Raw genomic sequence first — 24,733 nt, 5'->3', positions numbered from 1 at the left:
CCAAACCACAACCTTAAATGCTAAAGGAATAGAGCTCAGACTATTAATGGGGTATTAATGGGTGGAGCAAAAGCAGTGGCGATTTTCTACAGAATTAATATTGGAAAAGCAGGAAAACAAGCTTTTCAAGATGACTAGATATGCACCACCATTGCATGCTCTGCAGTGTAGCAAATTTGTTTGCATTTCACAGGCAGCTTGTGCATAGAGATCCCTTTCAACAATGCTTAAGGTAGGCTAGTCTTCTTTCCTTCCTGGAATTCTTAATAGAACTTTATCTAATCTAAACAAATCTTTACAAAGTGGTACTGTCTTCATAATCTAAAGTGTGGGAATTGTAATGCTTGGCTTTTTACAACAGTGTATAGAATAGAATAGAATCTTTAGTCATTGTACATGTACAACGAAATTAAATGCAATCCGATCAGTGCAGCATTAAATAAAGTGCAATAGGTATATAAATATATAAATATATAAATATAAAAGATCCTCTAAAAGTATCTTTAAAAAATATATAAAAAGAAAAAGATTCTAAAAGAAATGAAAACACATTATACCACACATACGCAACAGTTCACTGCACAATACATCTCCTTAATATTCAAGTAGTGTTTAGTGCTGCTATTGCTTTTGGATAAAAACTGTTTTTTAATCTATTTGTTCGTGTTTTCATTGTCCTGAAACGTCTGCCCGAGGGCAGCAGTTCATACAGTGAATGTCCGGGGTGAGATGGATCTTTAAGTATATTCTGGGCTTTTTTGAGGCAGCGGGAACTGTAAAGATCTTCCAGGGAGGGGAGAGGGCAGCCAATAATCTTCTGGGCGGTGATGACAACCCTCTGGAGAGCTTTCCTCTCTGTTTCTGTGCAGCTGGCAAACCACACACAGATACAATAAGTCAGTATGCTCTCTATGGAGCAGTGGTAGAAGGACAGAAGCACTTTTTGGGTGAGGTGGTTCTTCCTAAGGATCCTCAGGAAGTAAAGTCACTGCTGTACCTTTTTTACCAGTACTGTGGTGTTAGTGCTCCAGGTTTGGTCCTCCTCTATGTGCACGCCCAGGAACCGTAAATCCGTGACCCTCTCCACACATTCCCCGCTGATGAAAAGGGGATGAATATCCATTTTATTTTTCCTGTAGTCTATTATCAGCTCCTTTGTTTTGGTGGTATTAAGGACCAGGTTGTTATCAGTGCACCACACAAACAGCCGCTCCACCTCGTCCCGATAAGCAGACTCATCCCCCCCCCAGAGATGAGCCCCACTACGGTGGTGTCATCCACGAATTTAATGATGCTGTTGCTGGAGTGGGCGGGGGTGCAGTCATGGGTTACAGGGTGTTGAGTAGGGGGCTCAGCACACAGCCCTGTGAGGAGCCAGTGCTGAGACTGAGGGCTGAGGGGATGTGGGGGCCTACTTTCACCCTCTGGGAGCGATCTGACAGGAAGTCCTTAATCCAAAGGCAGATTGAGTGAGGTAGTCCCAGATTTACCAGTTTGGTCACCAGTCTGTGAGGGAGTATGGCATTAAATAGAGAGCTAAAGTCCACAAAGTGCAGCCTAGCATAGCTCCTCCGCTGCTCTAGATGGACCAGGGCAGTGTGGAGAGTTGTAGCCATGGCGTCCTCTGTGTACCTATTAGCTCTGTAAGCAAACTGGTGTGTGTCAAGTGTGGGTGGGAGGTTTGAGATTATATAAGTCTGGACCAGTTTCTCGAAGCACTTCATGACGATAGGAGTAAGTGCCACTGGACGGTAATCATTCAGGCAGCTGATATTGGTCTTTTTTGGCAGTGGAACTATGATATGGGACTTCAGGCATTGTGGGATAGTGGACTGGAATAGGGACCAGTTGAAGATCTTGGTAAAGACCCCAGCCAGCTGGTCCGCACAGTCCATCAACACCCGTTTCAAAATGGCATCAGGTCCTGCAGCTTTCCTCGGGTTCACCTCCCTCAGTATGAGTCTCACCTCATGCTCCTCCACAGTGAAGATGTGGCTGCTGTGGACTGGTGGCTGTGATGTGGTTGCTTCCGGTTGCTCCACCTCGAAGCGGGCAAAGAAGTGGTTCAACTCCTCTGCCAGTGAAGCACCATCGACCACAACTAAGAGGTTTTCAGATTTGTAACTGGTGATGTGCTGGACCCCCTGCCACACCTGCCTTGTATTATTGTTGTTGAAATAGTCCTCAATCTTCCTTTTATAAGCAGCCTTGGCCTTCCTGATGCCTCTTTTCAGGTTGGCTCTGCCAACGCTGTATTGTGCCCCATCACCGGACCAGGGATATATGGTCAGACTGGCCCAGGTGTGGTAGTGTTTTAGCCCTGAGCCCCTGTTTGATGTTGCAGTAAACCTTGTCCAGTGTATTTGCTCCTCTAGTAGCACACCTTACGTGCTGATGGAATTTAGGTAGCACTACTTTTAGATCAGCATGGTTGAAGTCCCCTGCTATGATGTGAACAGCCTCAGGATACATGCTCTGTTGCCTGCTAATGATGTTATATAACTATCCATGAGCCAAGTTAGCATTAGCATCTGGTGGAATATACACAGCAGTTATCATGACCACAGTAAACTCCCGGGGAAGATATATGGGCCTGCATTTAACAGTCACAAACTCCAGATCCGGAGAGCAGTGACTGTCTACAGTTTTAGTGTTAGTACACCAACTGCTGTTTACAAACAAGCATAACCCCCCTCCTTTGCTCTTACCAAGTCAGTAAACAAGGTAAATCTAGCAAACCATGCATAATGTGTAATGAAAACTACTTCTGTAGACTGTGATGACATGCTTCCATCTTATTTTTCAGTGTAAATATCTCATTTTTTTATATTAAAAAAATGTTAAAATATTGAGTGTAAATTTATAACATTGTACTTTGTGTTATATTACCCTGGAATTAGTTTTAAAAAACGAATTACCACATCTGCGATGGGGTTTCTATTACAGCTGCTGAGAGAGTGACAGTAAATTTGGCATCATCTCCCATTTTACTGTCTTAATCCACCGCTCTCTTCTGGAAAGTCATTCAAATGTAATAGTGGATTTTTTCTTTTGGTCTTGGAGCAAATGTGTAAGTGAAAATAATATTTGCTGTGGTCTCTCATTCACTCCCATTCACCGCTGTTGAAGTTTACCCTGCAAACGTTTACTTCCACATTACAAAAAACAGGAGTGTGAAAAAGATAACCTGTTTATTTCTCAACTGCTCCATTTTCTGTATTTTCTTTTTTTCAACAGAGAACATTTTTCTCTTTTCAAGCCGTACTGGAGTCTGTCTGTCAGAGTTTTACATGCGAAGATCAATCATTCATTAGACTACTGTGAGACAATAAGTCCCTCTTACCAACAAAAATAAACATATTAATTTACACATTGTTATGTAATCTTATTAGCAGAATTCTGGGGAGTTTTTAAGGAAAGCTTGTAGCAAATGAGTCCAAACCTCTGTTTTAGCAGTTTTGTTGAGAAAAATCTTAAGAATTGTACTGTTGGCTACTGTGTGTATGTGTGAGATAATTTGTACCTGTTTATACAGTGTTGTACCTATGCCCTCAAGTATAATTCCATAAGTAACACTAAGTGAAATTTCTCTATGAGAATATTGAGGTACAGTATGTGTTTATAAATAGGTAAAGGTTAATTTTCTCACAACTAACTCATACATTTTTCCAATCCAAACACAATTTCTCCTTAGTGTCTGTGTCTGACTGCTATATAATTCTAAATTTACCCACGGCATCGGCCTGTACAAATAGCACCAAGACTATTCCAAATAGCGACACACCTGAATGGAATGAAACCTTCAAATTCAGGCTTCACAGCAGTGTAAAGTTAAACCTAATCTTACAGTGGTTTTTTTTGTTGTTTTTTTTTTTTGCTGTGTTCTCTCAACATCCACTATTCTTCTCTCAGAGAGGATGTATCAAACTATTTCATTATAATGATTATATGCTGTTAAGTATGGTGTAGTGATAATCACATGGCCACCCAATAATGTAGTAGACCTCACACAAGACACCAAAGTATATGGTGATTTTTGATCACACGTCACTTAAGGTGTAAGTGTGTGTGTATGTGTATGAATGTCAGATGGTCCCTCCCTCTGTTAACCTCTGGGCACCAGCTAAGGAATTTCACCTTAACAGTATAAGAATGATCCAAATAGACCATTCAATAAATTATTAATGTAAATTGGAGGGAGTTGGTCATCTAAATATTCTGAAGGATTTCGTTAAATTCTGCCTAACCTTTTGAGCCTTCTACTGTATTATCAACACAAGGATGACACAGTTATAATAAAATAATTTATTTACAAAAAGATAAGCAAGAATAACTAACAACTACTAAATGGTACTAATATACTAAAGGAGACTAAGAATGGAAAAGAAAATAAGGTGCACAGGATAGAAAGATGCAAGCGTTAAGAGTCAGATGAGTGGAGGAATGAACTGAAGAGAGTACTGTTCCACAGGCTGTCCTTAAGACCAGAGTAAAAAGCCAGGTACTGGTGTAGGGGAATACAGTTTGGGCCCGTAGACAAGTAGGCTTGGAATGAAGACCAAGAATCGAGGTTTCAATCAATTAGTTAAGTTTTTACTGAAGAAAGTTGTTTGCAAAATCAAATGGCAGAAGTCAGCAGTACAAAAGCTTCTGAGTTCGTAGACAGGAGAAACCCATGCAAAATTACGAACTGAACTCAGGTCCAAAAACATCAATACTTATAGTCAGATACAGCATCAAGTTGATGTCAATGCTGTAGTCTTCTAGGATTCTGATTGATTACAAGCATAGATAACTATAGAACACTTCTGAACATGGTCATCTTGTATGTCATTTATCTCATTGACTATTTTCATGATGCTTTAGTTCTGTATATAGGCTCCATATGTCTCTAGCAGTCTAGAGGTGGACATCATTCTAACACCACTGGGCTCCTGAAACAGAAATACTTGGAGAAACACACACACACAGCTTCTCCTATTCAAGGTCGTATACTAAAAAGCTTCTGTTGGATACTGGCCTTATCCTGTTGGAACTTAAAACAGAGATAACTGTACTTTCTCTCAGGAGAGCTGAAGTAGTACCCTTGTTAAATTGGCAGAAACATTCATAATCAAATATATGTTGTTGGGTCATGAAGACACTAGAGAACGTGATCTAGGCCTCTTAATCAGCAGACACAGTGTCGCTGGTCTCAAACTGCTTGTGCGAGCATGAAACCACAGATAACATATTAAGAGACTATAATAATGAATCATTTGCTCACAAGAATATGTATGTTATAACGTTGTATACATAATTAACTCTAAAATCGTTAAATTAATCACACACTGATCAGTTTAGATTTAATTCACTCAAAGGATATATATGTATTGAAGAAGAGGAGGTGGTGATTCAGGCATCCACCCTTCACTGGTAACCAGTGGAGTGAAATCAAGAGTGGAGTGTTGAGCCCTCTTAGGCTGATTGAAGACCAGATGTGCTGCTGCATTCTGGACCATCTGCAATTGCTTAATTGTGCTAGCTAGCAGGCCAGCCAACAGAGTGTTGCAGTAGTCCAGTCTTGAAATGACCAGAGCTTGGACCAAGAGCTGTACAGCATATTCAGACAGGAAAGGTCTGATTTTTGTGATGTTGTAAAGCGCGAACCTGCAAGACCGGGCTGTCCAGGTTGGCGTTGGTATAGTTGAAACCAGATGATTAGTAAAGTTGTAGTCAGCAGAGTAGTTGGCTGGGAACACGAGTTCTGTCTTGGCCAGGTTAAGCTGAAGGTGATGTTCCTTCATCCAGGCTGAAATTTCCGAGAGGCAGGCAGAGATACGAGTGGAGACGGTCGTCAGGCTGGAACAACAGGTAGAGCTGCGTATCATCTGTGTAGCAGTGGTAGGAAAAGCCATGTACCTTAATTATCGGTCAGAGTGATGTAGTGTAGATCGAGAAGAAGAGGGGGCCAAGCACTGATCCCTGAGGAACACCAGTGGTCAGCAAGACACTGAATAGACAGGTTATGCAATCTAAAGGTGATTAGATAATCATAAGCTGGTAATATACACTAGTGCCAAGGTCTCTGGAAAGAAGTTTGGATTGTGATATTTACATTCTGCTCGATCGAGTGATGAGCACAGTGATGGCAACATTTCCGTTTCAACAGCCTTGAACACAAAGCGCTGAGGAATGCTGATATCCTGATACAATGAGAGGGTCCTAACAATCTAAAAAATGCAGACGAATATGCAAATAGGTGGTACTGGTGTTGGTCCTCCACGATCCAATCAAAATGTAGCAACTTTTCTTCACCAGGACAGTTAGAGAGAGGCCCTGCCACAAACTGGGGACCCTGGAATGCCATCTAGTATGTTTTTCATTACAATGGGGAATTGGCCTTACGCATTATTGATACCAAAAATGGTTGCTGTCAGTTGTGCGTCACTGGACCTCTTTGCCTATTTGTAGTTATCACTCTCTACTTGAAATTGATATTATAGAGCTTTTTGTTACAGGTTGTTAAAACAGCAAAAGGTTATCGTCAACTCTCTCAGATTTTCACTTTCCCCAGAACATTCTGGAGTTCTTGATCTATGACGAGGACCCATTTATGAAAGACGACCATGTTGCCATAGTCTTATTTGACATCAATAACCTCACACCTGAGAAAAAGGAGACAAAATGCTTCATAATAAATGATACGGTTAGTGTTAAATAGATATCTCAGACTGCCAGGAGTGAAAATATTCAGCAAAAAAATAGATCTTACAGCATAGACTGAAAACCTATCTGAGACCTGTCACTATGATGTACCTTCTTTCTCAGACAAAGGATGAACTTTGGGTGGAGTTTGAGATCAAAAAGAGGTGAGTTTTGCCTTTAGTAGGTTTGGAACATTTTCAATAATAAGCACTACTTACAACTTACATGGTGCACTTTCATTAGAGACATGTCCTGTTTGTTTTTTTAATCAAAAGTGCATGTCTATACACATATATCCTAAAACTATGCAGCAGTCTAGCCTTTGTTAATTCACTGCAGCTCTGAGACGCCAGTGCCCTGCATCTCTAATGGAGTGTTGGTGGTAAGAAACTTTACAACAGCTCACTGGATGTTTTTTATTTTTGGCACTATTCTGAGTAAACTCTAAAGACTGTTGTGTGTGAAAAATCCCAGGAGATCAGCAGTTAAAGAAATACTCAAACCAGCCTGTCTGGCACCAACAATCATGCCATTTTTCCCCATTCTGATGGTTAACATCATTAACTGAAGCTCCTGACCTGTTTCTGCATGATTTTATGCACTGCACTGCTGCTACACGATTGGCTGATTAGATAATTGCATGAATAAGTAGGTGTACAGGTGTTCCTAATAAAGTGCTCAGCAAGTGTAAATGTTCCAAAACCTTTATCAGATAAGCTTTGTTTTCCTATTAAATCAGGCTGGTCCTTTTTGTGAGCTGAATGTTGAAGTAGACAAGCTGCTCAAGAACTCTGAAGGTAAGTGCAAAAGTTAAAATGCAAATGCTAAAATTTTTGATGGCCAGTAAAAGCATACTGTATTTAATCATTTTAAATAAATACATAAAGTAATAGAATTTTATTTTTAAATACAATCATCAAATGAAAAATCGCTGTGTTCTACATAAAAATGATTTGTTTTTTTTTTACTCCCTATTCATAAAATAAACCAATACAAACATAACCTTGCTTCAATGTAGACACTAGAGGGACAGTGATAAACTCCAGTTTAAGTGGTTTTGCTTATTCTGTTTTTAGCAACACCGAACATTGTGTTAAAGCTGAAAGGGGCATACAAAGAGGACTTTGATCTCCGATTCGGAGAAGAACTCTGGCTTCCTGAAGAAATTGTGATACATCAATCGAGACCTGGAAACTGAACTCAATCTCACTTCTGAGACTGCTGCCATCCCAACACAGGTATTCCTAATACACCATGCTTATAATTTATTGCATTTGAACTGTTGCAAATATGATACTCATTCATATTTCATGCCATAAGAAACAGGAGTGCTAAACATTATTTTTTTGCTTCTAAAAGCAGTGTGAAAATATATAAAGCATCAAAACAAGACATCACAACAGGCTTTAAATGTTTAATTAAATATGTATTGTTTGTCCAGGCTGGGACAGACATAATGGATGGTGCAGTGCCAAACATTGTAAACACTGGTTTTAAAGGGATTGAGGACCCACTGCCAGCCAAGCACCATCATAGTCTCTTTGCCTGTGGGAGAGGTGAGTACTAGCAAAATCAACTTTATTGCTACAGTGTGTTGTAGATTAGTAGACTAGATACAGTCTATACATATCATTTTAATGTGAATTGTCTAACAACCCTATCTGAAATATTAAAAAAAAAAAAAAAATTCAAAGGATAAAGTTGATCTGCAGCTCCAAATTGACAATCGGTAACAAACCTTTAATTTGTGTATCCTCAGTAATAGATTAAAAAGAAAATTTAATGTGTATGTGCAAGACAAAACATTTTAAGCTTGCAAAAACCATGAAACATTGTAAACTTTGGCGTGTGTGCGCTTTGAAGCTCTACTGTACAACTGGATTTTGATATCCCAATAGAAGAGAATTTGATAAAGGGAAAAAGTCATGTCACAAGCTCTACAGAAAGCTTTGAATCTCAACTTCCCACCTGAGCCCAGCAAGATAATACAAATTCAAGCACAAATGCAGTATATCTGTAAAAAGATACTCTTAGACCTTGCACACTATACAAAGAACAGAGCAGATTGTGTTAATATTGTATTACTTTTTTTACTAAACAAGCATGTGTTGCTTTTACTCACCAGTAAGCTTAAAGGTGTTGTGTGTAATCATGTGCAGGACAATTATGTTTATCCGACCAGCGAGCAGACAGCGGACCAATGAGAGACAGTTATTTTTGCTTTGTGACGCTTGTGGCATAAACATTAAACTTTACCTTTAACGTAGTGCAGCAATTCGATGCAAATACAACCCCCACTGTCCATTCACATTCTCAAATTAATGTTGTGCAAATGATCTGTTTGCAATGTAAACAAATGCCCAGCAACAAACAGAAGAAAGTTTGACTCATGTCAGTTTTGTGTTTGTGATTCCTCAGCTGCCATTGGTGGCTGTGGTGTGTTCTGGGGGCGGGTCCAGAGTGATGACTGGTACATACAGAAGCCTAAAAGGCCTTCAGAAGCTCCAACTCCTTGATGCCATCAGCTACATCAGTGGTTTCTGGTTCCACTTGGTGAGAATGAGCACCACATGCCCAAAAACGAGTTGGATAAATCACTGCGCATTTTGGACAATGATATCCTCAGAATGATGGCAAAACCTTATCCTATTGTGGTCCCTACAAGAAAAGCTGCTTTATAAGGGGGCTAAATGTCTTGCATATAAAACTACACCAGTTTAAGATGTTTAATGCAAACTTCAAATTGTATATCTTGAAACCAGCTAACATTGAGTGTTAGTTTACATCCATGTAAAAGGGGTTAGAGGGAAAGAGAGTCGAGGACCGACTAAACAATATAAATTAGTTTAATAAACATACACCTACAGTGCAGCTACCTGTAATTCTCTCTCTGGAACTGCCATCTCCGGTCGCCTTTCTCCCTCGCTCACCTCATCAGGCTCATTAGGGTCCGGTTGTGCGTTATTCCGGCCCCGCCCTCGCCCTCCCTGCATTACCTCAGGCCAGGGAGCCCCCGGCATGACGTACATTTCCGGGGCGTGCCTCGCACCCCGCCTTTGACCTGGGAGGAGACAGGAGAAAAAGAAACTTGGAAAGGTCAACACGAAGCGAGAGAGAATAAGAAACTCACTCATTTGTTCTTTGATTCGCAGTCCTTGATCACTCCTCCCCGGGCGGACCGGAGTCACGCGGCCCGTGGGGACACTTCTCCACCCCTGGCAGCGGCTCAATAGCTCCAGGCGGTCGGGCAGTCCAGTCCCTCCTCGCAGATGGCATCTGCGCTCCCCTGTGTGGATGGCAGGGTCGAGGACTCTACGACGGGCATCCCTCCTCCCCGGGTGTCAGCACCAGTGTAAAGGAATCAACAATAAGGAAGAGGGGTGGCAGGCCAGGTAAATTAAGCTTTTTTTCACTTTTGCGTTTCCAGCTTCACATTAAAAGCTTTAGCTTTTCAGTTTGCAGCTTCGGATGTGTGTTTGTCTCTGACTCTCTCTCCTTCACTGGCGTTCTCGGCGGGCTTTTCAAGCCCATCTCCGTCGTCACTATAACGAGACACAGGTGTTACGTATCGTTACTCACCAGGTGATGGCCCTTACCGCATCCTCTTTCCCCAGTGACCGACACATGACCACGTCCCGCTCCGCAATCCAGCTTCATCAATTGCATCTACAGTTTTAATGCTAAATGTTCACTCTCCCTAAAGCTGTTTTATGAATCGTCTGATCGTTCAGGTTATGTTTTTAAATTAAGCCTCAGTGTTTGAGACATGAATAAATACATGCATCAATAGCATGAAGCACAAATTTCGGTCTCTGTAATGAGTTTCACTGTCGTGGTTGCCGCTTGCCTTAAACGACATTGAGGTTGTCAGTGACAATTAATATTCTGTATGTGGCGCTTACGCCATACTTTTCTCATGGGAAAATACTGTGCTTTCTTATTGTCGGGCAGTGGCGGAGAATTCCCGCGGATTTGTCACCGGAGAGACGGTTGCTCATTTGCTCACTCACGCGGCAGAAACGCAGCAGGCAACAGTTAACTCCAACTAAATTGCTTTTCAACATGTTTCCATGCAAATGTCTCATTGCACCCCTTCGTCTTAAAGGGAAACCAGCTTACATTAGCTGAGTGTTGGTTTATTTCATTATTAAATAATTTTTAGTAGTTCACCCAAAAATGCTATTTCTCTTGTCGTTTGGCCTTCTCACCCCTTATGCCTTCTCAAACTTGTATGACTTTCTGTCTTCTGTGGAACACGAACCAAAATTTCCACTCGAGTCATATGGATTACATTGATGCTGACTTTATGGATCTTGAAAGTTTTTAACCTCACTGACTTCCATTCTCTGGACAAACACACATCATATATCCATCAAAAATGTTGTGTTCCCCTTAAAGTCAAATGAGTTTGACATGGCATAAGACTGCATAAATGATGAGAGAATTATCATTTTTGGTTTGCCTCAAGGAGACACCCTGATATCAACATGTAAGTTGGTTTGTAAAAAAAGTCACATCTGTTGCAATATGTAGCAGGGTTTGCAGTGGTTGAAAATCGTCTCGTCATAAATCTTAAATGTAAACTAGCCATACATGTTGCTTATCTTGTCAGTTACAATTACTTTTTGTCTAACAGGATAGGGTAATTTTAAATTATAGTCCTGGCAGGTCTACAGCTATAACTGAGAGTCATCTGAGGTTTTCAAGGTGCAAAAAAAAAAAAAAAGGTAGGAAACCCATTTGGATGACATTATTCATATTTATATAGCAACATTTTAACACATCCGTTGACATTCATATAAATGTATGCATTTGGTACAGTGGTTGAATAGCTGTGTGCTTCAAATGAAAATTCTCTCATCGTTTACTCACCCTCATGCTATCCCAGATGTGTATGACTTTCTTTCTTCTGCTGAACACAAACTAACATTTTTAGAAGAATATTTCAGCTCTGTAGGTCCTCACAATGCAGGCGAATGGTGACCAGAACTTTAAAAGTACAAAAAGCACAAAGGTAGCAATAAAAATATGAATACGACTCCAGTGGTTTAATCCACGTCTGAAGCGAAAATATAAGTGTGTGTGAGAAACAGATAAATATTTGTCATTTTTAATATGAATTTTCCTCCCTGCCCAGTAGGTGGTGAAATGCACAAAGAATGTGAATCCCCAAAAATAAGAAGACAAATATGAAAGTGAAAGTGGAGACTGATAGTAAAAAAGCACTTAAATATTGATCTGTTTCTCAACCACACTTATCATATCACTTCTGAAGACATGGATTCAACCACTGGAGTCATATGGATTACTTTATGCCACCTTAATGTGCTTTTTGACCACCATTCACTTGCATTGAATGTACCAACAGAGCTGAGGTATTCTTCTAAAAATCTTTGTGTTCAGCAAAAGGAAGTCCTACACATCTGGGATGGCATGGTGGTGAGTAAATGAGAGAATTTTTATTTTTGGGTGAACTATCCCTTTAAGCATCACTTTTCTTTTTACTCTAATTATTGATTTTGAGGATATTTAATTATTAAACTGTTAATATACATTTTGACAAAGATTATTTCTTTGCATTTAGGAAGAGGAGCTTGACCAAGCACAGAAAGGAGCAGATGCCATCAATGCTTTGGAGAAGGAAGATTGAAAGTTGCCTTTCAACCCCCTGGATGTATTGATTGTCCTTGAAAATAAGCTGGGGACATTTGTCAAAACATGGGTCAGTGCACTGACTTTTTGGGCTACTTTATGCCCTTCACATTAGCTACCCAAAGAAGCTGACACTTCTCTTTCTTTTTTTGAGGTCATACAGTAAATGGTGTTGCATCTTGATGATGGCAATGTCTGGCCAAGTTGAAAAGATCTTTTTGAATGAATAGTTTCATTTATAAATACAAACTCTTACTGGTGTTTTTGTTACAGTATTAGTTCAGAGAGTTTTCTCCTACATGCATATTTCTGCAGTGTGCAGTCTGTTGAAATGCATTTTGAATTGTTTATTTAGATTGACTGACTGATTCTTTAAGTCATTGTATTGCCCACTTGTTTTTTGTTTGTTCATGATTTTGTTACTATTTTTTTATTTGAGAACGTATTTTGGTTCTAGGAGAGCATGATTATCTATATTAGATTGTAAAATTGTGAACAACAATAAAAACCTTTTGACATTCACCAGTTGTCTGTTATTTCTTCAGGTCATTTTATTTGTAAGTTAATTGAAAGTAAATGAACATAACCTAGAATTTGAAGCTGCTAATATCACTTACAATTGAGCTAAATGAGGTTAAATTGCATAGTTGGGTAAACAGACTCTTAGGATTAAAAAAACCTTAAATGTAGTAGCTGGCATGGCACCGTATTTTAAGTAAACATTTTTGAATGGAAGCTCATTAATTTGGCCATAGCCAGCTAATTTTTTTTTTTTTTTTAAGGTAACGTTGCTTAAAATTCCTAGTGGAATTTGCTTAAGTGGGATGAATAAGACTACAATTTGAATTCAGAACTGAAGATCTGTTGCTGAGTTTCAATGTTACATTTTTAATCTGTCTTTCAGGGCTATATCCTCTCTATACAAAGACCCTAACTGGTCAAAGAGTGACCTTGATAAGTTAATGGAGTTTCCAAAAAAGGAGCTCTCTAAAAGTATGCTTGCCATGTTTTCCTATGAGCAGCTGCAGCACTACAAAGACAAGATGGAAGAGAGAGAGAAAGCAGGACACCTTGTCTCTCTCATTGACATGTGGGGTCTGGCTATAGAGTATCTTGTCTAATGGAAGGTGCTAAAAATATAGAAAAAGCTGTCAGTAATGAATCTATATGAAAATCTTATATACAGTATAATACTTTCCTTTTATAGAAACAAATGGGTACACTCTCTGAACTGCAGAAGACACCGTCAGAAGGCCAGAACCCTCTACCCATCTTCACTGCTGTCAACTTGAAGAATGGCAAGACCGAAAGTATAGTGGATGCTGGTACAGTGCATCTGGAAAGTATTCACAGTGCTTCACTTTTTCCACATTTTGTTATGTTACAGCCTTATTCCACGATGGATTAAATTCATTATTTTCCTCAAAATTCTACAAAAAAATACCCCATAATGACAATGTGAAAAGTTTGTTTGAAATCTTTGCAAATGTATTAAAAATAAAAAACAAAAAAAAAAAATCACATGTACATAAGTGTTCACAGCCTTTGCCATGACACTCAAAATTGAGCTCAGGTGCATCCTATTTCCACTGATCATCCTTGAGACGTTTCTACAACTTGATTGGAGTCCACCTGTAGTAAATTCAGTTGATTGGACATGATTTGGAAAGGCAACCACCTGTCTATATAAGGTCCCACAGTAAACAGTGCATGTCAGAGCACAAACCAAGCCATGAAATCCAAGGAATTCTCTGTAGACCTCGAGACAGGATTGTATCAAGGCGCAGATCTGGGGAAGGGTACAGAAAAATTTCTGCAGCATTGAAGGTCCCAATGAGCACAGTGGCCTCCATCATCCGTAAATGGAAGAAGTTTGGAACCACCAGGACTCTTCCTAGAGCTGGCCGCCTGGCCAAACTGAGCGATCGGGGGAGAAGGGCCTTAGTCAGGGAGGTGACCAAGAACCCGATGGTCACTCTGACAGAGCTCCAGCATTTCTCTGTGGAGAGAGGAAAACCTTCCAGAAGAACAACCATCTCTACAGCACTCCACCAAGCAGGCCTGTATGGTAGAGTGGCCAGACGGAAGCCACTCCTCAGTAAAAGGCACATGACAGCCCGCCTGGAGTTTGCCAAAAGGCACCTGAAGGACTCTCAGACCATGAGAAACAAAGATTGAACTCTTTGGCCTGAATGGCAAGCGTCATGTCTGGAGGAAACCAGGCACCGCTCATCACCTGGCCAATACCATCCCTACAGTGAAGCATGGTGGTGGCAGCATCATGCTGTGGGGATGTTTTTCAGCGGCAGGAACTGGGAGACTAGTCAGGATCGAGGGAAAGATGAATGCAGCAATGTACAGAGACATCCTTGATGAAAACCTGCTCCAGAGTGCTCTGGACCTCAGACTGGGGCGAAGGTTCATCTTCCAACAGGACAATGACCCTAAGCACACAGCCAAGATAACAAAGGAGTGGCTCCGGGACAACTCCTTGAAAATGTCCTTGAGTGGCCCAGCCAGAGCCCAGACTTGAACCCGATTGAACATCTCTGGAGAGATCTGAAAATGGCTGTGCACCGACGCTCCCCATCCAACCTGATGGAGCTTGAGAGGTCCTGCAAAGAAGAATGGGAGAAACTGCCCAAAAATAGGTGTGCCAAGCTTGTAGCATCATACTCAAAAAGACTTGAGGCTGTAATTGGTGCCAAAGGTGCTTCAACAAAGTATTTAGCAAAGGCTGTGAATACTTATGTACCTTTTTATTTTTTTTATTTTTTATTTATTTTTTTTTTTTTTTATAAATTTGCAAAGATTTCAAACAAACTTACATGTTGTCATTATGGGGTATTGTTTGTAGAATTTTGAGGAAAATAATGAATTTAATCCATTTTGGAATAAGGCTGTAACATAACAAAATGTGGAAAAAGTGAAGCGCTGTGAATACTTTCCGGATGCACTGTATGTACTAACAGTAGATTATGGCCGTTCAGCTGCTACTGTCGTCTCTGCCTCAGATGGCAATGCCCATGGACCGTTCATGGACCATCTGATAAAATTGCATGCAAAAAAAGGCAAGAGCTTTCCAAAAGTGCAAGCTCCAGCCTGATTAGCTGCATTAAGCATTTAGTTTCATTGTAGAGATTTGCCCAAATCTGTGAGGTTTGAAAAGATAATCCAATTTTTGTAAGATATTCAAAGACTATAAGTTTTGAGTTTTAGGGATATTATTGAGCATAACTGTACACTCGCCTAGCACTTTATTATGAACACCCGTACACCTACTTATTCATGCAATTATCTGATCAGCCAATTGTGTGGCAGCAGTACAATGCATAAATTCATACAGATACGGGTCAGGAGCTTCAGTTAATGTACACATTAACCATCAAAATGGGGGAAAAAATTTGATCTCAGTGATTTAGACTGTGGCATGATTGCTGGTGCCAGAGGGGCTGGTTTGAGTAAGTGCTGATCTCCTCATTTTTTTTACACACAACAGTCTCTAGAGTTTACTCAGAATGGTGCAAAAACAAAAAACATCCAGTGGGCAGCAGTTCTGCAGACGGAAACGCCTTGTTGATGAGATAGATCAGCGGAGAACGGCCAGACTGGTTCAAGCTGACAAAGGCTTCAGTAACTTAAATAACCACTCTGTACAACTGTAGTGAGCAGAATAGCATCTCAGAATGCACAACACGTTGAACCTTGAGGCGAATGGGCTACAACAGCAGAAGATCATGTCGGGAACTTTATTAGGACCATAGTGTTCAGTGAGTGTATAATCTGCTTTGCTTTCAGAGTTATGTTTGTGAAGTAATCAGAACTTGTTGTTTATGAATGGATGTAACTTCTGACCATAAAGTCAACACACATTTTCTCCTAATTTCTTTAGTGTTGTCTGCTTGAGAGACAACCCATTTGTAGAGACTGTTGTGCAGTTATTTCAATGAGCTACCACTTTTTAGCATGCCTGTCTGTTATTACCATATCATAGTTTTTCAAATTGTGGTTGATCTAATTGGGTTGTTCTTGCCCAGAATAAGATGCAAAGTGGACCGTGTTTTATAACAATAGTCAAAAGTCTGGCTCTTTGAAATTATTTAGCTATTGGCTCTGAAGCTATAAATCTATGTACTTTTTTGTAATTTTTTTTATCCAAAGTGAGTTACATAACATTAATTTAGAATAGTTGCACAATATGGGTTAAGAAGGGATAAGACCATCTGGGGCTTAAAGGTGCTGCAAGCATTTTTATTTTTGTATTGTTTTTTTTTTTTTTTGTAATGGTATGCAGAAAATGTTCCTTCTCCCTGTAAGATATCACTGAAATAAGAGTCATGAGATATTGCACCGGTCTTTGTGACAGCACTAGAATGTGTAAACGGCAAACAAAAATGTTACCGTGGACAGCGGACACATTCTTTGATCAGCCAATTGGAAAACTTTGGTGTGTGCTTTCAGCCTGTTGGTCATTTTGCACATTCTTATAGTGTAGAAGTTTACTTTAATATTTTAACAAGGTATTTTAATATCAAGTAATATAAATATTTAAATGAATGATACTTGTCTTTTTACAGTATCAATAATACCAAAGTAACACCATCATCGATATAACACCAAAGTACACATGCGCCATCTTGTTGGCAACTGTTTTCCAGCTCTCATGTTTGTATGTATGTGCGTGCATGCAGGGGCGGGTTTACGATTTCTGAGGCCCCAAGCATCCGACCAGGCCAGGGCCCCATTTCGAAAATGTTTGCTTAAAAAATTACATAAAATGTATTTTAAATCATAATTTTTAATTCATCCTATCAACCATTGTAGCCAAGTACATTCAAAATGTTTAATGAAATAAAAATCTTGTGAATTAATGCAAGTTTTCCAGTTTTTCCACAGTACAATGATAAAGAAAAAAAACAATATTTACCTACATATATTTAAAAAAAAAAAATAATTTCTTTGTGTGTGTGTGTGTGTGTGTGCGCGCAAAACCTACTACTTCACCCAGTAACATTTTGGAATTCAGTATTAATATTATATCCCAACAATTATTTATTGTTGTCCAGTTTGTCATTATAATATGATACAGTATTATTATTACTTTGAGGATTTGTTGTATATAATAGTAATCTATTCCTGTCTTATTTACTTTACTTTCACCTGGAGTTTATATTCTGATTCTGAAGCTGTATTTTATGTAAGCATCGTAGGCAACGTTCGTATTGTAACAATAAACATACAAGGCACGGCAGCCCCTCAGCACACTAGAGCAGAAGGGGGAAAAAACCATTGCCGTTTATCAAGCGCTGAAACTTTGCTTGTTGCAGAACAATCTGGAATAATGTTAAACATTGTAACAGTCCCCTCTTTGCAACCTGAACTTGTTCAGAACGTTACATCTTTGTGACACCTGCGCTAAAAAAATAACAAAATAATAATAATAATAATCTAGACAGTGCAACGACTGAAACAGAACAGGTGTCTCGGCATGCATTTTTTAAACCTGAAGCTCTTATTAACTAGAAACAGTGTCTAAAAATGTGCCAGTCCTCCGTGAGACACTGAAGAAACAGTGAGACGCGGTGCAGCGTGTATGGACGTTCATACAGCGCGTTTACACAGGAAAACAATGGAAAAACAGAGCAGACGCAGGCAAAAAAACGTTCGGTGTGAACGGCCCCTCATCCGTTCGGGTGTATCTGTGAGCGAGAGCACGTGCGAGAAACAAGTTCTGATGACATATATATATATATATATATATATATATATATATATATATATATATATATATATATATATATATATATATAAAATTATTTTTAATTAATTTTTTTCCTTCATAAATTACAAACCTGAACCCTGCTTAAACTCACCTGTCCCGACCCCGGCGGCTTCTAACGTGAACCGCTCTAAGCGCGCTGACAACAGCGTATTTGCGCATGTACCCAGAACATCATGTCACCCCTCAAGCATTTTTTGCCGAGCTTTCCTACCGGCCCCCCCGGGCCCTCAAGCAATTGCGTTGTTTGCGTGGTGGTTAAAACCGCTACTGAGTGCATGCAAGACGAGTGCCCGCGATACGGCTGTGTCTGGATTAGATAGCTTTTTGGAAACTGTGAGTTGGTTCATCCAGATCCAGCAAGTACCAAATATTAAAATAAATAGCCCTGAAAACAAATGTAATATATTCAAATGTGCTCGAGGAATTTACAAACTTTAAATCACGAGCCAGACCATTTGCGTTTTTCGCTAAACTATTTTATTAAGACAAGGTGCCATTAACTTTGGCAAAACTATTTTTTTTTTCCTCATAAGCATCTATTTAAGCCTATTTACAGCCTGCTATCTTCTAAACTAACTTAAAGCACCAGACGTATCAATTATATAAAACTGTCAATCGTACGCAATGTGTGTCGAACTACGGAAAGCTGAAAGGGACAATTTAGTTTTTTTATTTTTTTGTTTTGTTTTTACATTTATATCACGTTTGTAAGTTCATAGTGTTAAAAGCATGCAATTTTTTGATCTTCAAAAGTATTGGAACAGAAGCTTTTTTTTTTTTTTTTTTTTTTTTGTCTAGCTTTAGTTTCAGTAATATTTAAAGATTTACTACATAAACAACATCTCAGATGTAACATTTAATGTAAAGTGTATTATATTACATCAAAAGATGGCCCCATATGTATCCACAGAGGTCTGGGATAAGCCCCGAATATCCACTGACACTAGAACCGCCCCTGGATAAGACAATAATCAACCAGCTTTTAATAAATAAATTATAAGACCAATCCTTGAAAGTGGTACTACTTAAAATGCATTCATATCAGTAATTCAATTTTTCTGTTTTTGCTCTCTTTTAATTTAGAATGGTGTGAGTTCGCCCCATATGAGGTCGGATTTCCCAAGTATGGCGCCTTTGTACCTGCACAGAACTTCGGTAGTGAATATTACCTTGGTCATATGGTCAAGAAACTCCCTGAAACTGGGTTGTCCACACTGATGGGTGAGTTTGTGTTCTAGCACACAATGAAGGCATGAAACCGAAGGAAAAAGTGAAGGCAATAAGGAAGAGAAAGGAAAAGGTGACATGTTGTGCTGAACATTTGTCAACCAAAATAAGTTGCAAATTAAATGATACATTTTAAAGGGTTCATATCATTATTGGGGCAGGACTGCAGCAACTACATTGGACCCAACAACAAACCTCTAATCTATAAGTAAGCAATGTCATTTCACATGCAAAGAGATTAGTCGACCATAACAGAGGTCATTTACAAGGAGGTCTTAAAGGAACAGAGATAGTGTGGACTATAGGTTCATGTAAACCTAAATTATGACAAATTATAAAAGCTGTACAATGCAGCACAACATGCCTTCCAAATAAATGACTTGGCTAAAATGGTGAGTGGTTTCTGAACAGCCGTCCCATTATCAGCCAGATGTACAACTTCCTGAGAGGCTTGAATCTGCACAGGGACTACAGTGAGAACACTGGCTTTATCACATGGAAAGGTCTTCAGCACTACTTACAGTACACCACTGACCACTTAGAGTGTGCATTCTTTGTTTTTATCCCCCCTTAACAGTAACAGTATGTAACAGATAATGTACAGTCGACACAAAAGAGAGGGGTCTTGGTTGCATATCTTCCCAAATGGGTTTGTTTTGTGATAATTACCACTGACTGTACATTATGCCACTTATTGTAAGGCAAGCAACTAGCACAGTGCAGGCAATTGGTCATAATGCATGATTATTTTACCACAGAATGTGATTGTCCAATCAGAATAAAGTATTTGATAGTGCCTTCCTTGTAATAAGCAATTTAACTGTTCATCAATATATTTTATAGGGCCTATTGATTGGATAAAAGTTGTTGTTTTTTCATTATTTTTATACTTTACACCATTGGCTTTCTTTAAAATAAAATATCTTTCTTTATTGTTTACATCCCAGAGGTTCTGATATATGTAATCTTCCTATAGAGCCATATTTTGCTCTACGATGACAATTCTTTGCTTACATTCAGTGCAGACTGAGTAATGAGTTGCGATCAAATATCAGTCATTACACAGCATTACAACTTGGTAATAAACCCTAATCATTTGAAAGCACAATCAACTGATGCTGCAGCAATTTTCTTAGTCTACTTTAATAATGAAAATATAATTTTGTGATGTCTATCATTGTATGATATATAGTCAGGGCTTTTTACATTTGAATTGCTGACATTATTTGCACAGTCTACCATAATATGCATACTCTGTCAACAGAAAAACACCCAAATGCCTTTCCTAACAACATGACACCAACTGATCCTGTGCTGAGATTGGTAGATTCTGGATTTGCCTTAAATGCAGGATTCCCTCTCTTGGTACGCTCTCATAGACATGTGGACATTATTCTGTCTCTAAATTATTCCCGGGAGGAACAGTTTAAGGTGAGGGTTACCTAAAAGATTAGTTAAGAACGGATGCATAGCATAAGTACAGAATGTTGTTTTCTGTGCATTATGTTTTTGTAATGTTTGTGAATGTAAACAGGTACTGAAGCAATCTCTGGAATACTGCATTGATCGCAAGATTCCATTTCCAAAGATCGACTTTAAAAAGGTGGAGTCAGAGCCATTGAAGGAAGTTTATGTGTTTGAGGATAAAGACAATCCAGAGGCTCCCATAGTGATTCATTTTCCCATGGTGAATGTTTCATTCAAACAGTTCAAAGCTCCTGGTAAGTGCCATCAACACTCATCTGCCCAGGGGTGTAGATTCTGTGTATGTGTGTCAATATCAATATCAATATATTGATGTTGCATCTGCAACATTCCTGATAGGAATTAATTTTTTTGCAATGGAGCACTGCATTTCCGTTCTGAACCATTAAGTATTAAACTTGTGGTGTTAATCTTTTTTGTTTTTGTAAACTTTATACTTTTTAAGAAAGTAGAGAGTACAGATTAAAGTTTAAGATAATGGTGCTGTAAGTGATTTTTTTTTCATGGAAAGGTATGCAAACATTTTTACTACTCCCTGAAAAATATGAATGAAATAAGTGTACTGAGACATCTCACCGGTCTCTTTGACAGCTCTGAACTCCATAAACATCTCACAAAAAAGTGTCAGTGACACTTTCTGCCTGTCAATAATTTTGCGTATTCTCATAGTATTGCAGTGAAATATTGAGGCATAATGCCATTTTTATGCCATGTTGCTCATAACAGTTGTCAATTGAGGGCGCTATTTGCTGCTGTTGTTTTTAACAACAGTTTTTGCTTGAGTTGGTGTCTATAAAGCTCATTTGGTATTTTTGGAGTGCTGGATTTTGGAAAAAGGGGGCGTGGCTAATCCAACAGCTCATTTTGTGGAAATTCTATAACAGATAAAATCACTTACAGCACCTTTAAGATTAAATACTTACACTGATAGAATGTTCAGCATTCAAAATCTAACTATAAATAAGACAGCGATGACATCATTGTAAAATACAGTTTTGAAAAATTTACTCAAATAATCCACAAATATACTAATACTCATCTAAAATTGTAATCCGATTACTTCACTGATTAGTTTAGCAAAAAAATTGCTAATTTATTACTATTTACTTTAAAGGTATTTTCTAAAATACTTTTCATAGAAAATTATTTTTCCGCTAAACGAGTTCAAAATAATGTCTATTTTTCCTCTGTCTATTTGTCACACACCCTTCGTCTGTCACAGAAACATCAACTGAAGTACATATTAACATATTTTAAGTTTACTTAAATTATTTTAGAATAGTGTAACCCAAGTATTGTACTTAAAATGAGCTAAATTGAAAATTAATAATTGGTAATCTGATTACAAGAATTTATAAATGTTACATGTTACACTACTTTTTAATTAAAATTAGACTGCAGTAATTTGTAATCAGATAACACCCAACACTGGTAATATACAACATGTATTATATTGTATCATCCTATGTATTTGCATAATGAATACTTTTTTTTTTTTCAGTTTGCACACTGAATTGTGATTTGTCTTGTCTTCCCTGCATACATTTTTATAACCATTTATAGTCATGTTTACACTGCACAACTAACTATGTGTTGATTGTGCCCAGCCGACAGAAAACAAGACGCTCTCTGATACAGCATTTAATTTACATGGAAACGAAGCCTAAACCTAAGCTTAAAATTTTAACACTGTTCTTGTACTGCATTGCAAGCACTGATATTTCTTTCAGGAAATAAAAATCTAGTTTTCCTTTGATATTCTGTTTATTTAGTGGTTTCATTTCAGTATCTGCCATCTGTGGATTGAGCCTAAATAAACAAGAATGTTAACCATAACTATAATATTAATGTAGTATTATCTGTTTGTGTGTCCAATAAGAGTGAAGAGAGAGGCTGAGAAAGAGCTGAAGGAGGGAGCAGTTGATGTTGACATTAACTGTAACAGCTCTCCATATATTACTCACAAACTTACTTACACACCGGAGAACTTCCAGAAACTGATCAACCTCACCTCCTACAACATCGAAAACAACAAAGACATCATTTTAAATATGCTGAACAAAGTGCTAAACAGAAACAGAAACAGAAACTGAAAAAGGCAGACAGGTAATGATAAAGTCAACAAAAAGGAGATGAATGCTGGTGATAAGACCAGCTCAGGGCCTTCACCAAAACAAGGATCACAAAAAACACAAAAGATAGAAGCAAAGAGACTCTGAAGCACACCTCAAAACAGGAAGTGTGTGTTTTCTGGATTCAGTGAGTGCTAGTCAGTTTGCCTGCTCTGAATTCTAAATATTTTACATTTCTGTCCAGTAAATTGAACCAAGTCCTATTTTTTGTCAATGATATTAAGTGATATGTCATTCGACAAAGTGTATGATGCAGCGATGTACGTGTATAAACTGTTTTGTGAAATCTACCTGATACTGTACTCCAAGTATGTACCATGTATGCACTCTGTGTACCATCAATATTAATTGCAATATTGTTTAATAAGTAATTTTCTTTTGAAATTATGTAAGTATCGAACTATGTTTAGAATGCATGTAAAAAGGAGTTTGACATTGAATGTGTTTAAAAATAATTGTAGTTACAGTAGCTTAGCTTGTTAGTCAGCATCTCAGTATTTCAATATTGTTAAAAAAGGAATAATTTGGCAACCAAATAAAACCCAATTAAATTAGAGCTTTTATTGCTTATTTTTATAGAGTGCTGTTGGGGTGTGTAAGTCATGCACGCCTATGAAGAGTTTCACAATAAAACTATAAAGTGTAATAACCGTTTCAAAGACTTCAGTGGATTAGAAGCAGGCTTTGCAGTCTCACGAACTGCTGTCAACTGTACAAACAAATACTCACCTCACTAATGAAAACATACAGTTCCTCTAAGCGCTGCCAAACCATTCTGAGTGTTTTTGATGTGCAACGAATGAGACACCTGCGTTTTGTTCTATTTGTTGCATTGCGTCTAGCATGTTCGGTCTAAACAGCTTCTTTCTAATGATTTGGAGGAAGCACATTCTTAATGAGTAGAATGTTAGGGCCTTATTTTTATAAAACAAAGATTTTCCACACAAAGACATATCAAAAGGCATTGTGGCCAGTTCAGGAAATCTGGAGGTTATTCAATAATTCAGTAGACTATTAACCAAATCACAAATTGCCTGCACCGCTGCATAAAAAATAGCTGTTTTTCATTAGATGTAGTTATAGCCTATGTTCTAAAACTTGCCAGAACCAGTGGAGGCAGTTCACAATTTTGTAACATCACTACCACAGTTAAAACTTGTAACCTATCTTAAACAGCATACTCAACCAAGCTAAGCAGCGATTGGTCATTACAGACAATTAAGAAAATAAAGTTTAATTTCCTATTTTTAGCGTCAGAGTGTGCTCTGGGTTCACTGATTCATGTATAGGATTCATTTCCATAAATAGATGATAAGATAACATTCTATTAACCACAGAGTTTCATGTCAGTTTAGCTTTGTTTTTGTTTTTTTCCCACCATTGTATGAAAATTATCTGACAAAAACATTTAAGCTATATCAGGAAAGAAATTCAAGCATTAATGGTTCCGAATGGCTTAATGTTCTCAGATTACAATTTGAGTCAGAAGGATTATGACCTTGTCTGTGGGTGGAAGTATTATAACAGTCGGAGTTTATCTGAATGACAGAGGGCTGGGCTGGAATGTGTAGATAAGGGAGTGTTTTCATGCACACACAACTATACTAAGAATATAACTGACAACAAATGAAAAAATTGAAAAAACTTACTCATGGAAACTGTTAACAATAACATGATCACCCTGCTCTCAATCTTTAGTGTGTGCTTTTTAAGGGTAGGAACCTCCTAGATGTGTCATCATCATTTTATTAATGAAGGAATGTCTTTC

At 38.4% G+C, this 24,733-nt stretch overlaps 1 pseudogene; it reads left to right on the top strand.

Moving 5' to 3' along the window:
- The first annotated feature begins 2,557 nt into the window (after positions 1-2,557).
- LOC127454972 (cytosolic phospholipase A2 zeta-like) lies at positions 2,558-22,748 on the top strand (annotated as a pseudogene).
- Positions 22,749-24,733: the final 1,985 nt, after the last annotated feature.

Source organism: Myxocyprinus asiaticus, chromosome 17, assembly GCF_019703515.2.
Source record: "Myxocyprinus asiaticus isolate MX2 ecotype Aquarium Trade chromosome 17, UBuf_Myxa_2, whole genome shotgun sequence".
NCBI lineage: Eukaryota > Metazoa > Chordata > Actinopteri > Cypriniformes > Catostomidae > Myxocyprinus > Myxocyprinus asiaticus.
This window is presented reverse-complemented; position numbering and strand designations above follow the sequence as displayed.